This window comes from Kryptolebias marmoratus, linkage group LG17 (assembly GCF_001649575.2).
Source record: "Kryptolebias marmoratus isolate JLee-2015 linkage group LG17, ASM164957v2, whole genome shotgun sequence".
In the NCBI taxonomy this organism is placed as follows: Eukaryota; Metazoa; Chordata; class Actinopteri; order Cyprinodontiformes; family Rivulidae; genus Kryptolebias; species Kryptolebias marmoratus.
In genome coordinates this window covers 1,613,297-1,628,556 of record NC_051446.1, presented here as the reverse complement: position 1 = coordinate 1,628,556, position 15,260 = coordinate 1,613,297, and the positions used below count along the sequence as shown (strand labels likewise).

Genomic DNA, 15,260 nt, shown 5'->3' with positions numbered 1-15,260 from the left:
AGACTAGAGACAGGTGTAGATGGGCGTGGCAGGAAGGCAAACCGAAACAAGACAATAATCAAAACAACAAACTGAAAATACCAAACTATGACAAGTCACATGTTCAGACTGTATTGCTACAGAAAATCTGAGATTCAATTTGCTGGTGATTGAATAATTTGTTTTTTAAAGCCCATGAAAATGTCAAAATATTTTTAATGCAATTTAAAAGAAAGGGAAAGAATTATGGCAAGTAACACTGAATCACAAAAATTTCACTGGCTACAACGATGGTGCATATTTGCATTTTACTTTTACAAGCTGAAATTTAGTTCCGGTTTTAATTTATTTCAAATATAAGTATTACATTAGGCAGCAGACTAAAAAGCTGACATCATTTGCAGACTCGGCCAAGACAAAAATGTGAAAACAAAGACCAAGGAATCAGGAAGAGAAGCAGAAAGAACAAGAACAAGATCTGCTACTTCTTTATCTACTACCATACCATACCATACCAACTTTATTTATAAAGCACTTTATACACCAACAGGACCAAAGTGCTGNAACATATGTTTTGTTTTTTGTCAGGATTTTTTTCATAGCCTTGTGTGTATTTTATTGGCTTTTGATTTATTTATTTTATTTATGTAAAATTGATTAATACAACATTCTTTATGCTTTACAGTTTCAGAAAGAAGAGAATCATTCCTCTCTGTAGTGTCATTCATTTTTGTTTTCTTTCTGTAATTTTGTACTTTATTTGAAGAAGTACAACCTACTGTAAATTATATAAAAAATAAATGTACCAGTACATTACATTCTTGAGACAACTGTATAAAATTTTGAGCACACTGGCAAAAGTGACAAAATACAGCTGCAGATGGAGGATGAAGGACAGCAGTTCGACTGAGCAGACTCACCATGTTCTTCTCTGACACAGAGCAGAAGGTTCTGAGTAGGACCTGGACCACAGCCACATGGTTGTAGCGAGCTGCAACATGCAGACATGTGTCACCCACCTGGAGGAAAACAAACAAGGATTTTAAAATGAATTCTAAAATATACTGGCAACCAGTGTAAAGAAGCTAAAACAGGGGAAATATGGTCAAATTTTCGTGTACCTGTTAAAAGTCGTGCAGCAGCATTTTGAACCCTCTGAAGCTGGGAAATGCATGAATCACTGACACCTATATAAAGTGCATTACAGTAATCCAGCCGTGTGGTCACAAATGCATGGATTGCTGTTTCAAAGTGCTGTCTAGAAAGCATAGGTTTTACTTTGGCTAGCTGCCTTAAATGAAAAAAGCTGGATTTTACAACTGCTCTAATGTGAGCTTCCAGCTTAAGACCAGCATCCATCTTAACTCCTAAATTTGTAATAACTGGCTTAACATATTGAGCCAGGGAACAAGCATCGGACAGAGTGTCTTCACTGGAACTGCCAAAAAACACTTATCTTCATTAAGTTTCAAGAAATTTAGGGCCATCCAGGCCTTCAAATCTTCCAGACATAAGAACAGAGACCGAAAAGAGGTGGAGTCTGCTTTCCTTAATGGTACATAAATCTGTGTGTCATCCGCATAACAATGAAAAGCAATCCCATATTTCCTAAAAATAGAGCCAAGAGGAAGGAGGTACAACAAAAAGAGAAGACTACTACAACTTGTCTAATTTCTATCTGTTTGATGTTTGTGTTAATTAGTTTTAAACTCAGCTGTTTTTAAGTTTAAACTTAAAATGAATGCTGATGTTTTCGATTAAATCCTCAAAACACAGTAATCCTTTTTCAATGCCGAGATACATAGTCCCTCCAGCGTGTCCTGGGTCTTCCTCTGGGCCTCCTCCCGGTGGGACGTGCCTGGAACACCTCACCAGGACGGCGTCCAGGAGGCATCCTCAACAGATGCCTGAGCCACCTCAACTGGCTCCTCTTGACGTGGAGGAGCAGCAGCTCTAATCTGAGTCCCTTCTAGATGACCAAGCTTCTCACCCTATCTCTAAGGGAGAGCCCAGACACCCTGCAGAGAAAACTCATTTCAGCTGCTTGTATTCGCGATCTCGTTCTTTCAGTCACTACCCAAAGTTCATGAACATAGATGAGGGTCGATCGACCGGTAAATTGAGAGTTTTGCCTTTTGACTCAGCTCTCTCTTCACCACGACAGACCGGTACAGACGCTGCACCAATCTGCCTATCGATCTCCCGCTCCATTTTTCCCTCATTCGTGAACAAGACCCCGAGATACTTAAACTCCTCTACTTGGGGCAGAACATCTTCCCCGACCCGGAGAAGGCACTCTACCCTTTTCAAGACCATGTCCTCAGATTTGGAGGCGCTGATACTCATCCCAGCCACTTCGCACTTGGCTGTGAACCGCTCCAGCGAAAGCTGTAGATCATGGCCCGATGTAGCCAATAGGACCACATCATCTGCAAAAAGCAGACACGCAATCCTAAGGTCACCAAAACGGATCTCCTCAACACCCTGGCTGCGCCTAGAAATTCTGTCCATAAATGCTATAAACAGAATCGGTGACAAAGGGCAACCTTGGCAGAGTCCAACTCTCACTGGAAATGAATCCGACTTACTGCCAGCAATGCGGACCAAGCTCTGACACCAGTCATATAGGGACCTAACAGCCTGTATCAAATGGCCCGGTACCCCATACTCCCGGAGTACCCCCCACAGGATTCCCCGAGGGACATGGTTGAATGCCTTCTCCAAGTCCACAAAACACATAGACTGGTTGGGTGAACTCCCATGCACCCTCAAGGACCCTGCTGAGGGTATAGAGCTGGTCCAGTGTTCCACGACCAGGATGAAAACCATACTGCTCTTCCTGAATCCGAGGTTCGACTATCCGACAGACCCTCTTCTCCAGAACCCCCGAATAGACCTTACCAGGGAGGCTTAAGAGTGTAATCCCTCTATATTTGGAACACACTCTCCGGTCCCCCTTTTTGAATAAGGGGACCACCAGCCCGGTCTGCCAGTGCAGGGGAACTGCCCCCGATGTCCACGCAATATTGCAGAGTTCCGTTAACCAACACAACCCTACAACATCCAGAGCCTTAAAGTACTCCGGGTTAATCTCATCCACCCCTGGAGCCCTGCCACCGAGGAGCTTTTTAACCACCTCAGTGACCTCAGCATGGGAGACTGGAGAGCTCTACCCAAAGTCCCCAGGCTCTGCCACCTCAATGGAAGACGTGCCGGTGGGATTGAGGAGGTCTTCAAAGTATTCGGCCCACCGATCCACGACATCCCAAGTTGAGGTCAAAAGCACACCACCCCCACTGTAAACAGCGTTGGTACTGCACTGCTTTCCCCTCCTGAGATGCCGTTTGGCGGACCAGAATCACCTTGAAGCCACACAGAAGTCTTTCTTCATGGCCTCTCCGAACTCCTCCTATGCCCGGGTTTTTGCCTCAGCAACCACCCGAGCCGCATGCTGCTTGGACTGCCGGTACCTGTCAGCTGCTTCTGGGGTCCCACAGGCCAAGAAGGCCCGATAACACTCCTTCTTCAGCCTGACAGCATCCCTCACTGCCGGTGTGGTTGTGTTTCTGTTCTGGTTTCTTTTTTGTCTTGTTGTGGGTTTCAGTTAGTGTTTCAGTTTGGTTTTTCCTGTTCATGCTCAGTATTCACTCCTCTTCCGTTACTCTTTTGCCCTCCTTGCCACGCCCATCTCCACCTGCCTGTAATTATCCCCACTCACCTGTTTCCACTTACCTCGTCACCCTCAGTATTCAAAAACCCCGGTCACTTCTCTCACTATCCGTCGGTTCATTGTTTGTCGTTTGTTGGTTGCTGCTGATCTCTGTGCTATGATTCCTTGTTGCCTTACCCTGCCATGCGTTTTGGATTTTTGTTTCTGTTGTTGTCACATCAGCCATTTGTTTTGTTTATTTTTCTTTATTTAATAAATAAGTTTTTCATTTCGAAAATGAGTCTGCACTCAGGGTTCTTCTTCGTCATCTCCGATCCTGACAGAATGAACCGACCAAACCAGAACCCTGCAGACTCCTTCGTCGGCATTACCCTCACCCCAGAGAAGAAAAATCAGATCTTGGCCGAGCTGCGGGAGGAGCACCCGCTCGCTTTTTTAAAAGGACCAAACTCCTCTGTATCGGAGAACAGCCGTAAGAAAAGGAGGAAGCCAGCAGTGGTCACCACCACAGCCTCTCCGGCGAGTTGGACCACCACCACCACAGCCACTCCGGTGAGTCGGACCGCCGTCACCACAGCCACTCTGGTGGGTCGGACCGCCGCCACCACGTTTTTTTTCGATGGGTCGAACCGCTGCCACCACAGACTCTTCGGTGGATCGGCTGGACGTCACCGCCTCTCAGTCTGTTCGCTTGGACACTACCATGCCCACTTCTTCCACATCATTACTCCCATCTCCAGCTACCACTTCACAGTTTTCCTCCGAGGAACTCATAAACATCTCCAACCAAATCAATAGACTGCTCTCCTCAACTGCTACCAGCACAGATCTAAGACATAATCTAGTCACCTGCAATATCGTCGAAAGTATCCTCCTGTTCCATCCTGGTCTCCTCAGTCTGGCTCATTACTCCAGGATCTTCGCTACAGTTATGCAGTTAAAAGAACATTTAATTAACTCTTCCACATATTGTCAGCCATCTTCACCCCCAGTTCACCCTTCCTCCCGTCACCCGAGTCAGCCAGATCTCACAGCCCTGTCTCCTGACCCGCCTGCAGCACCTTCAGTCCCGTCTCCTGACCCGCCTGCAGCGCCTTCAGTCCCGTCTCCTGACCCGCCTGCAGCGCCTTCAGTCCTGTCTCCTGACTCGCCTGCAGCGCCTTCAGTCCCGTCTCCTGACTCGTCTACAGAGCTTTCAGCCCCGCCTCCAGAACCCTCTGCCGAGCCCTGGGACCTCCCTGTGCCCTCTGCCGAGCCCTGGGACCTCTATGTGCCCTCTGCCGAGCCCTGGGACCTCTCTGTGTCCTCTGCCGAGCCCTGGGACCTCTGTGTACCCTCTGCCAAGCCCCCAGTAAAATTTATCAAGTCCATCAGCGTTCCTGAGGGGGACGGTGACGCCTCTCTGCCGGTCAGCGTTCCTGAGGGGGATGGCGACGCCTCTTTACCGTCTCAGTGGGGATTGGCCGAGACGACGTCTCACCTGCCAATGTCTCAGTGGGGATCAGCCAAGACGACGTCCCACCGCCCAGTGTCTCAGTAGGGGTCGGCCGGGACGACGCTCCACCATCCTGTGTCTCAATGGGGGTCTGCCGAGACAATGTTCCACCTGCCAACGTCTCAGTGGGGGTTGGCGGCGATGTCTCAGCTGCGTCACGCCAAGTGTCCGGATAGATGCCTTGCTCCTCTTCGCCACGTCAAGGGTCCGGAGGGACGCCTCGCTCCTCTTTGCCATGTCGAGGGTCCGGAGGGATGCCTCGCTCCTCTTCGTCATGTCGAGGGTCCGGATGGACGCCTCGCTTCAGTCAGGTACGTCGAGGGTCTGGACCGACGCCTAATTTAAATGACTGGTGATGGTTAAATGTGTTGTGAGTTGTTAGCAGAGAGCAGATGTCAAAGAACCAAGGATGACAAGACATTTTCATCCAAATGCTGATGATTACTGCTCCCCTGCAGATGATGAGTTTATTTTTAGTATTTAAAATATACACACTTGATCCTGGATTTCAGGTGCTGTCTAAATGAAGCTCTTTGAATTTAAAGAAAGTTCTGAATCTCAGTCTGTCACAGCCTCAGAAAGAGTGAGAGGAGTTCAGCAACAAAAAAATCTAGTGACGAAGCTGATTATTACAAAAACTGATTGTGATTCTTGTTATATCTGCTTTGTAGGAGTTTGTATTTGACCTGGATAATGGGACCACCCTCCTGTGGACCCACCTCTTGAGGCACAGTAAGAAGCTGGTGCATTGTTAATTAGACAACAGTCTGAAAGGGAAGCCTCAACAGTCAGATTCCACGCTGTTGAAACTGGTTTTAGGGACATGAAACATTGCTTCACTGCTGTGGAAGGAGCTCAAAATTGTACAAACAAATGAGAGGTAACAATTAGATGAACAGCATGGGCTCTAGATAGTCTTCTGGAGAGAGTTTGGCAAACTCTACTCTGGAGTTGCCTTGGGTGAGAGATGGCAAGCTGGAGTGGTCTTAATTATAGCTCCATCTTGTTGATCAGATGTTGTGAAATACAGCAGTAATACAAATTTATCATATCAACTGAGATCAAAGACTCTTATGAACGAATAATATAGGACTTGGGGTGTAAGAATATGCCTTAGTTTGGTTCAGACCTTTGTATGAGGGACATAGTTCAAAGGGGTTTAATACAAGGAAAAATAAGAAACAAATACCAAATGCAAAGGGGCTTTTTTGGTTTGTTTTCTGTTTGGTTTTCCTCTTTTTCCTCTCCCTGGCAGCTTCATATCCAATATCCTTTGTTCAGTATATCTTCTGTCCCTCTTCTGTCTATGTCCAAACCAACACAACCTTCCTCTCTAACTCTATCCTGAGTTGTCCCTCTGATATAGATTTTTTTTTTTTTGGTGCATCTATCCAGAGCAGGTGTCATTACCATCTCATAAACTTTTCAGTCTGTCCTGTAACAAATCATCCAACACTCATCTCCATTCATTCCTCCCAGTCTGCTATCTCTTCTTCCACTCTTCTGGCACATTGGTTCAGATAGTTGACCGCAGGTGCTTAAACCTTTCCACCTTTAATACTTCTTCTCCTTGCAGCTTCACTGTTTCATCCCTCTCTCTCCCTCTTACATTTACACAAATGTATTCTGTTTTGCTTTCTCATTCCTATTATGTCCAGAGCACACCTTCACTTCTCCAGCATCTCTTATTTCTGCTTCTTACTCTAACATCAGATCAGTGCTACAAGTGAGCTGGTACTCCCAAGAATAAAGTTCTAGGGTTAGGGTTAAAAGTTAGGCAGAAAGAACAAATCAGAGGCACAGCTGGGCAAGATGTGAATGTGTGGTCACATGGTTTGATTTTCAGCTGTGGTTAAAAAAAAAATTGCCATGAAAGAATCATATGAAAATATTTGGTTGTAAGCTTGAATCAGTGGTTTTTCAGTGTGATGGGCTCACCACCAGCAAATTTAGCTCTCTCAAAATCAAGGATAACCAACAACAAGTATCAAGTAGTGTAACAGGTTTTAAAAAAGAATTGTGCAGTATGACTGTTACAGCAGCCAATGCCTTTATTATTTGCTTTTGGAGTATCTACATCTGTCACTTTTTTTCTTGTCCTCCTCTCACTCTTTAGAGTCCAAATATAATAAAAGTGTCAGTGAGATAACTTAAACTTCATTCTTTATGGGACTGATATTTCTGTTGGATCTTTGTGATGTACAAGATTTTTTCTGAAGCAAAAAGTCATGAAGTCAGACATCTACTAAATCATAGATCATACAGTATGACAAAGGTTAATGTTAAATATTATAATTTAGAGCTGCACACACAGTGTGACATGTACAAGTACTTTATAATTATTACATTCACACAGTGTAGAGCTTCAAAATATTCTACATTTTACTATTGTTGGTCAAGTTAAGTGAACTAAATAGCATCATATTGATATGTAGTGGACACACTCAATTTATTTTTTTGAGTGCATTAAAATTAAATCAAGACTAGTGAGCTGAAACAAGGGGCAGGCTCAAGGATCAGTTCTTACGGTTTACATAAAACAGTGACCATCTTCCATAGATTTAAATCCTAATCTTGCAATCATAAGTTAAAGCAGGTAAATACCTAAACCTTGTGCACTCAGAATTATTAACCTCTCATGTAACTTTTTTAAACTGTTAGGGACCTGAATATGATGTCATTTTTAATTTTTTCCTTTTTGTTTTATTTGTTTCCATTTAAAGGTTCTTGATAAACTGATAATTGTAAAATACATCAATGGATTTCAAGAATTTGAAATTATATACCAACACTAGTTAGATATGACATTGCTATAATAGTTTATAACTTTTGCTAGTATTGCAGGGGCGGGGAGTAAAGGCAATGCACAAGGTGCACATGTGTGTTCGGGGGTTGGGGTTAGAGTACCAGCACTTTTTTCCCTACCTCAAGCACTGCTACAGATCATAATGCCATTTTCTAATGTTTATGCATTTTGGTCTGAAAAGTAAAGCTTGCCAAAAAGCACAATACAATGACTGACACTGACATTCTAGCAGGATAACAGAAAGAACTGCCTGGAAACAGCAGACAGCAGCTTGATTTGCAAAACATTCCAGTTATGTAACACTTTTCCCTCTGAAGACTAAAATAAATGGATTATCAATTAAATAATAATTTTATAAATAAACATAGTTAAAAATGAGCAGACAAATGAAACTCTGGCCCAGTGGCAATTGTTTCATTTAATGCTTTGTTTGTCAATTACTTTCAAATACCCAGTTAAAAAAAGGAAGCAAGCTCAACAGATAGCTTCATCAAGACTGTTGGCATTTCTGCTTAACATCACTTATTGGGTAAATTTAACTACTACTCTAACGAATGGACATAGTTGTACTACTGCACACTTCCAATATCTCGAGGGCTATTTCAATTAGATTTGGAAATTAGATATACAGCAGAGTAATTACAGAGGCTGCATTGAGTTTGTGAGAAACATGTTTATCCGTTGTGCCTTCTGTGCCTGCATAGACTCACATTAATGAAGTCAAAGGTTGTGTTGTTTATCACAAACAGCAGTCTGCATGAAATTTGTCAGCAGAGGATTAATAATGTTTCTCAGTCATGAAAATGTTGCAGACATATCTTAAAGCTGTTTAGGCATTTTTATCAGCACTGAAAACAATTGTTTACTTTATAATTAAGGTTTGTTGTTAATCTTACTGTTCAAAAGGGACCGCATAAAAGCAAACTATTTGTACATCATTTAAAAGATGTGTGATCCTAAACTCCATAATATGTCCTTAAATGTTCATAATTACCAATGATTTTGTCTTATTTTCAGTTTAGGACACGTATGAGTTTCAGAAAGAAGAAAGAAAGAAAGAAAAAAAGGTTCTATTATTTAAAGAATGCAAAGTCAAGGGTAATTATCTAAAACTATTAAGTCAGAGACTGTAATCCAAAGTAGTCCAATAGTAATTACGAAAACAACCCCAAGTTAATTCAGACTGTGAGACCAAAAAGGAAGATAATACACTTTAGTCTGGAGAGAACACCAACAAGTGCCAATGGGTGCTTGTCAAATTGCACCCCCATTTAACTATTGAAATCCTACTATACAAGCAAGTCCAATGGAAATGGCTATATAAGAAGGATGTGGGAACAATAGAAACTCTGAAATCCAACATCCAGATTGACTACATAACTTGTTACACACTGTTCCAACTTTCAAGCAAGAGGAGTCTGCCATCATATATAGAGATTGAATGTGGTCCAACAAAGATGCTATGGCAAGGAGAAGCCAAGTTGACAAGTCAGGGGGGTGACTTGATCTATAGGGAAGCCTATGACTCAATGCCACACACAGATCAAAGTCAAAAGTACTTTTTTTCACTAGGCACCTAATTTCTGTGAAAGGCATCAAAATACATATAAAAGCAAAGCATAAATGTCATTCAATTGGTTATTTTTGTCAATTCACATGTGAGTACAGTTTCTAACTCACTGCCAGCTCATGTTAGAAACTGTGAGAACTATCTGACATTCAGGAAAACCTTAAAACAGTGGTTAAAAACAAATCAGTCCTGTACTCACATGTGAATTGACTAAAATCACCATTTAATTGTTTATGTTGATTTGTTTGACTTGTGTTGTCTGTAAATTTTTGTCTGTTTTCTGGTGCTTGCCTTAGGACAACAGATGAAATGTAGCCACTGTAGCTAATTCTGGCATATTTACTGTGATGCTTGTTGCTCATATGTTGATTAATATGCACTGTCCTAATTAAATAAATAAAAAATAAAAAAAAAATATTGTGTGACTTTAAAATATTTAAAAGGTTAAAAATATTGTGAAGATAAAATAGAGTAAAATTATCTTGGCAATAAACAGTATTTAAAAAGCTAACAATTGCTGACTCAAGAATTAAGGCGTCTAATAAAGGTCAGTACAAAACATGTCATTGCACGCTTCGTCCTGAATGATAACAATCAATATCTGTGGGCAGACAGGAAGAGACTGAATTTGGATGTATTGTGTGAGGTTAGCTGCTAATATGAGTCCTTTCTGTCTGGTTTGTTTGCTGTAGCTTGAGTTCACATTCTTTGTATATATTGATTGGCATAAAGCAGGTTGGGCATAAAGCAGTTTGATTAGAGATATGTAATAGTAGCCAAATCCAGACCATGACAGGGTTGAGAAGAAAAAATCCCATTTAACCCTGTTGTAGGATTCCTCAGCATCTAATGAGAGCAATACATCTGATTCTTGCTTATTTGATCTTTGAGTCTAAATAATATTAAATATTCTCCTGATGTTAAAAAACGTTACGGTAGGCGGGAAGGCAGTCACAGCACCATGTATTGCCCAAACTGTGGAAAAGAGCTGGTTGAGCAGTCACCGAACTTTTGCAGTAGTTGTGGCAAGAGGCTTCAAGGAATGATTACCGATAACATTCATATTTTCAACAAACAAGATAAACCAGAAAAACTTCTGGTTCAAATGTGGTGTCGTTCAATCAGCGATTTCTCAGGTCTCCCACTGGGACCTGCTTTTTCCGGTTTGTTAATGTAATTGCATTTCTGTTTTTTGTTTGTGTGTTTAATTTTTTGTGTGCTTTGTCTTTTGTTTGTGTGCTTTGTTTTTTGTTTGTGAGCTTCGTTAATGTTGTTGTGGTTTGCACTTCAGGGCCACCGCATATAGTGGGTATTTGAAGATTTTCAAAAAAATGATCTATTAAGTTTGGATCATTTATTGTTTCTGAGCAATCCAGTGACTACTTTCTAAAGGTTTTAAAAATTATTTTCTGTGATTATTGAAATATGTTGCTAATGGTACATACAAGTGAACACACAATCACCAGGAAAAACATTTTTGCTTCCCTTTTGCCTTTGGCAGTGGCCTAACCGTAACTCCAGCAACCACAAAGAGAAATTTTCCTCTGAAAGCAGTGTTAAGATTAGATCAAAATCCAGTCTTTTATTCTGACTTGTATCTTTCTGTCTGAAACAGAATATATCATAGTTCCTATTATCCATATGAGAAGAAGTCTCAGGTACTTTCACATCAGGTCTTGCCTTGTGCACACAAATAAACATGGCACTATGTATAGAGCTCAATCAATGGAGTGCTGACAGAGAATCTATAGGCTGCAGGCATCAGGGATGAGTCAGAGCCACAAAGGTTTGATTTTGACCTTCAAACAAATAGAGGAGCCCTGACAGAAGGATGTGACAGAGAAGTTATCAGACTGATAGGTTCTTTGACTGAAACCTGCTTCCCTTTAAAGGGATAGACCAGTCAACTTTGAAGTGATGTTTTTTCTAATAGTTATTAATATTGAGTATAACATCTGCTGTGACAGCAGTCAATAAGCATGGATTATGGAGAAAGAGAAAGAGTGTCCTTTTACACCAGCATGTTGTTTTTGAGAAAGAGTTGCTTTAAAAACCTGAAAAATATAAAAAAACAAAACAAACAAGCCTAGCCTAGATGAAGACTTTTGCATCTATCTTCATGCTCTGTGCTCTGTGACTGATGTCTCGGCCTGCTGTGTGTCTTTTGAAGCTAACACCATTTAAAATGGCCACTGTGTAAAGGGTTATTTACAAGTTTTGACTAAAATGGCTACAACTTTATTGTTTCTCAACATAACATGATTTTAATTTAAAAAGGCAGCGGGCAATATGCTTTATTTCAAGCAATGCTAGTCCTTTAATTATATTTTTATGTAAGTTATAGTGTTGTTAAATGATAAATACATATTGACCCCAAAATAATAATAATCTGTGTTGTATGTAGGCCAGTGGCTCCCCTGATTTCTAAAAAATGGCATTGGCATCAGCCATAAAAAAACAAAACAAAAAAACCCCAAAAACATATGAACATAAACATCTAGTGAAGAATTAAACCCAAATGAGACTCTTTGTGGAGTACTGCACAAGGCATCACACAGTGATCCAATTTTTTCTTTTATCAACAGATATGTTTGGAAAAAATAAACTAGATGGAAATAAATATGCAACTGAAGTATTTAACAGTTCGATTGGGCTGGAGGTATACATTTTCCTTTGTGGTTTACTTTTTCGGTGCTTTACTCCATATTGCACACTGTCATATTTACACCTTTGTTGTGTATAAAAAATATCATCAGTCAAATTATGTGATACATACACACAAACACACATGATAAAAAGAACCACACTTTTACAGAAACCCCAAACAAAACAGCTGTTCAGCACAAAAACATCAAAACTCTCAAAATAAAATAAAAAGAGCACAAAAACATACTCACACACAAACACTGAAGTGCTGATTCATCTGTCTGTTTGTGCAATTAATCCCCCAAAGCTGTCTAAATTCAATATGAAGCCTCTAACACAATTATTTGAAATCTAGTTCCTGACAGCAATGTGTGATCAAAGCTCAGGTGAAGTCTCGTACTATTATCAGAAAAGCAGATGGGACACTGCAGCTTTTCTCAGAGTGCTGATGTTGTTTTTCTGCTATTTCATTTAGGTCTGCAGCTGGAGGGCAGCTGACACCCACCTGCATTTACCCCAACACCTTCCGCAAATCATGTTTGGTGTGTTTGTAAAGAAACTGGCCCTCAGTGGTCTGCTATAAGATAGAGGAATAATCTGACAGTGAAACATACAGCCTCAGAGACTCTGCAAAGAGTTCAAAATCACATTCAGCTGCTTCCTTAATTTATTTCTGTGGAGCCCAAATGTCATTTATTGTGCATTTTTCCGAATTTGTTTTTATCTGTGTTCAAGACCTTTGAAACTCACAGTAAAAATTCTGCTAGTTAGCCTCAGTTTGTTTAATTTCATAAAGTGTTTGAAGTCATGAATCGTTAGTACGATTCAAAATATTCTACCTACAATCATTTCAGGAAATCCTGTTTGTTAGCACCCTTTCACTCATGGTGTTGGGCAACAATGTGTTTTGCTAGTGACTCTGTGTGTGTATTTATAGCATTAACAAAATATCTCAAACAAGACGATGAATTTTCATGACTCTTTCAAAAATAATCATTGGATCTTCTACAACTAATTAACCTTGCGAGTCAACCCTTATAAGGATGGTTGCCATAGCTAACTGACATTAGGAAACACAGAAATTACAATAACTTAGTCAGTTGTACAGATATGGAGCTAAAATGTGCTGTGATAGTACCTGAGAGTAATCTACAACACATACTCCAATCTCTAACTGATTGTGCAAGATCAATATTTAAAATCTTCTTCATGTTCTTCTTCAGTCTTCATGTTTTTTCTTGTCTCTGTGCCTCAGCTATCTTCCATTTACCCTTAGTCAACACTTGGTTTTCTGCCACGCCCTCCTCCATCTGTCGGCAATGATTATCACTCACCTGTTCCCACTTACGTATTATCCTCTGTGCTTAAAGCCCGGTCATTTACTCCACTTCTCCGCTAGTTCATTATTCTGCTAATGTTCGCCTGGTTATGTCTTGGTTGTCTGGTTCCTACCCTGCTTCTAGATTTTGTTATGTTTAGTTTTTTGCTGCCACGGCAGCTTTTGTTTTTGTTCATCTTTTATTTTAATAAATTAGTTTTCTTTTTGAAAATGAGTCCACGCCTTGGGTTCACCTCCTTTTCCACCTGTCCCGATAAACTTTTCAGAAAGCGGTTATTGGAGGTAAACAAGTGAAAAAAGATAGGTATGGAAACAAACATAATAAGGTTATCCTGAACTATAACAAATGGTTTAATTTAAAAAAATTTACTCCAGTAGTTTTCAAGATTTACTGATATACAAGCAGACGTGGGTTCACACTCAGTATAAACAAAGCAGTGTGGGCAGATCTAACAACTGAACTGGCTGTACTTTCTGTAGTAATTCATACTTTCTGTCCAGATTTGAGTTCTGGGAGAGGTTGAGAGCGGTCTCGTCATTGTGCTTTCTGTCATCCACTGCCTGGAAAACGATGCACTGTCATGCTCCCCAACACTGACCAATAAGAAGCCTCAGAACATAAATGAGAACTCTTGTCCTGTCAGTAGTGGTGTTACAACAACAACACTTGATTGCTTCCTTAAAAATGGCTGTGCCCATGGATTGACAAAAATGATTAAAGATAAATTCAGGGAGGAAGAAAGTCACCATTTATTGTGAATAAAATTACATTTTGCATCATTATGATCAGGCATAACACATGGACTCTTCTAGAAAAATGTTTACAAAATATTTTTAGTCAAACAGCAAAAGAACAGCCAAAGAAAATGAGGCTGTATGAAGATTTTAAACAACAATTTTCACCGCCTGTTGGCTAATTTGAACCTCCTGAAATTTGCATTTCTCATTCAGAGTGAGATCCTCATGTTGTAACTTCTGGAGCAACCAGTGCAGTCTCTGGTCATGCTCCTGTCTGTATCTGCCATGTATCAGAATATCGTCAACATTATAGATGACTCCCTCAACATCCTCAAGCATCTGTGACATTCTCTAGTGCTGAAGCTATGTTGAATGGGAGTCTGTTTAACTGGTATTTCCCAAACAGAGTGATCAAGGTTGTAAGGGTGTGTGACTCTGGTGTAAGTGTTAGGATCTGGGTTTTTGTATTTTGTTTTGTCTTCATGTTTCAGTTTATGTTTGTTTGTTATTTAGTTGTCCTCTTCCCTGTGTCTCAGCCACCATTCACTTCTCCTCAGTTACTCTCTCTCTCTTACCTGTTCTCACCCATCTACACCCATCTTACAAAAAAATCCCACGAAATTCACGTGATTACATGTGATTCCCATTTTCCACATGTGGTTCACATAATCCACCAAAAAATCACATATTTCCACATGTGATTCCCATTTTTCACATGTGATTCACATAATCCCCCAAAAAATCACATTTTCACATGTGATTCCCATGTGATCACATGTGAAAGTCACATGTGATTTTCGTGGGATTCTTTTGTAAGGGTAGCTCCGTAATCATCTCACCTGTGCCCACTTCCACTAATCACCCTCTGCCTTTAAAACCCAGTCACTTTCCACATTTCCTTGCTGGTTCATTGTCATACTTTGCCTCAAAATCAATCAATCAATCAAATCTTATTTGTATAGCACATTTCAGCAGCAAGGCATTTCAAGGTGCTTTACATAATTAAAAACCAAATAA

At 40.7% G+C, this 15,260-nt stretch overlaps 1 protein-coding gene across 4 annotated transcripts in view; it reads right to left on the bottom strand.

Moving 5' to 3' along the window:
• LOC108250582 (metabotropic glutamate receptor 8-like) overlaps positions 1-15,260 on the bottom strand; it is a 297,339-nt gene that overhangs the window by 81,008 nt on the left and 201,071 nt on the right. The window lies entirely within an intron of this gene.